This window comes from Engystomops pustulosus, chromosome 7 (assembly GCF_040894005.1).
Source record: "Engystomops pustulosus chromosome 7, aEngPut4.maternal, whole genome shotgun sequence".
Lineage (NCBI taxonomy): Eukaryota > Metazoa > Chordata > Amphibia > Anura > Leptodactylidae > Engystomops > Engystomops pustulosus.
In genome coordinates, this window is record NC_092417.1 from 139,958,717 (window position 1) to 139,961,216 (window position 2,500).

Consider the following 2,500-nt stretch of genomic DNA (forward strand, 5'->3'; position numbering starts at 1 on the left):
TGTTAGGCAGGAGTGATTCTCCAAGAACCCAACAGCCCTTCTTAGGGCTACAATAACGTTATACTTTTTTTTTTTAATTTGCAGCTAGTACCATATTGTGAGGAATTTGCAGGGGGACTTGCTACCGTTGTGTTTAGCTCTTAGTGACACACATATCCACCTCAAACACCAAAGTGGGAAAATTTATTAGGGGTTTGATTTCAATTAGGCACAGTCTGCCATTTACTTTTTATTTTACGTTTATTTTTTTAATAACTCAGTGTCATCTCATCTTGCATAGTAGTGTGCTTTCATACTTGGCTAGAAAATAGCCATAGGAGAATCCAAACGGCTTACTTACGCCTACAGTAGCGTTATATATATTTGATTTCTGGTTGATCTGCTGGTGGCTGTACTTGCTGCAGTGCATCTACTAGCAAATTGTGAGCAATTTGTAGTGAGACTTGCGACCGCTGTGTTTTGCGCTTAGTGACGCACATATCCATTGCAAAGACCGAAGTGGGAAAATTTATTAGGGGTTGGATTTCAATTAGGCACAGTCTGCCATTTCCTTTTTTATTTTACGTTTATTTTGTTTAATAACTCAGCGTCATCTCATCTGGCATAGTAGTGTGCTTTCATACTTGGCTAGAAAATAGCCATAGCAATAGGATAGCTTGGTTTGGTTTTAAAAACTTAAAAACACAAAAAAAACCAAAAAAAACACAAAAAAAAGTTAAAAAAAAATTAAAGTTATAACTCTCATTTTAAAAATGTTTAACCCGAGGGCTAGGGGTAGAGGACGAGGGCGGGGACGTGGGCGTCCAACTACTGCAGGGGTCAGAGGCCGTGGTCCTGGCCGGGGTGAGACACCACCTGCTTATGAGGGAGCAGGGGAACGCCGCAGAGCTACACTCCCTAGGTTCATGTCTGAAGTTACTGGGACTCGTGGTAGAGCACTGTTGAGGCCAGAACAGTGCGAACAGGTGATGTCGTGGATTGCCGACAATGCTTCGAGCAATTTGTCCACCAGTCAGTCTTCCACGCAGTCCACCCATGTCACCGAAATCGGCACTCCTCCAGCTCCTGCACCTCAGCCTCCTCCCCCCCAGTCTGCCCCCTCCCAGGAAAATTTGCCATTTGAACCGGCATACTCTGAGGAACTGTTTTCTGGACCCTTCCCACACTCAAAAACCACTTGTCCGGTTGCTGCTGAGCAATTTTCCGATGCCCAGGTTTTCCACCAGTCGCAGTCTGTGGGTGATGATGACCTTCTTGACGTAGTGGAAGAAGTGTCTAAAGAGGTGTCCGACGATGAGGAGACACGGTTGTCAGACAGTGGGGAAGTTGTTGTCAGGGCAGGAAGTCCGAGGGGGGAGCAGACTGAGGGATCGGAGGATGATGAGGTGACAGACCCAAGCTGGGTTGATAGGCCGGGTGAACACAGTGCTTCTGAGACAGAGGAGAGTCCTCGACCAGAACAGGTTGGAAGAGGCAGTGGTGGGGCCAGACGGAGAGGCAGGGCCAGAGCTGGTGCATCAGCGCCAAATGTGTCAACTAGTGAAGCTCCCGTGGCGAGGGCTCCTGCGGCGAGGGCTAGATTTTCCGAAGTCTGGAGGTTCTTTAAGGAAACACCGGATGACCGACGGACTGTGGTGTGCAACATTTGCCAAACCAGGATCAGCAGGGGTTCCACCACTACTAGCTTAACTACCACCAGTATGCGCAGGCATATGAATGCTAAACACCCCACTCAGTGGCAACAAGCCCGTTCACCTCCGGCCGTGCACACCACTGCTCCTTCCCCTGTGTCAGCTGATAGTCAGCCCCCTGCCCAGGACCCTGCCACAAAAACCCCATCGTCGCCTCCACGATCCTCCACAGCATCCACCAGCGTTCAGCTCTCCATACCCCAGACGCTGGAGCGGAAACGCAAATATAGTGCAACCCACCCGCACGCCCAAGCCCTTAATGTCCACATCTCCAGATTGCTTAGCCTGGAGATGCTGCCCTATAGGCTAGTAGAGACCGAGGCCTTTCGCAACCTCATGGCGGCGGCCGCCCCTCGGTATTCGATCCCCAGCCGCCACTACTTTTCCCGATGTGCCGTCCCAGCCCTGCACCAGCACGTGTCAGACAACATCATCCATGCCCTGACCAACGCCGTTTCTGACAAGGTCCACCTGACCACGGACACGTGGACGAGTGCTGCCGGACAGGGCCACTATATATCGCTGACGGCACATTGGGTTAACTTGGTGGAGGCTGGGACCGAGTCTGACCCTGCGGCTGGTCATATACTGCCGACACCGAGGATTGCGGGGCCTACCTCGGTCCAGGTGTTTCAGGCCTACTATGCCTCCTCCTCCTCCCACCCCTCCTCCACCTCCTCCTCCTCCGAATTACCATCCGTGGGCATGGCGCCATCAGTCGGTAGCTCTAGGCACAGCAGCAGTGCCGTCGCTAAGCGACAGCAGGCGGTGCTCAAACTGCTGAGCCTAGGCGATAAAAGGCACACCGC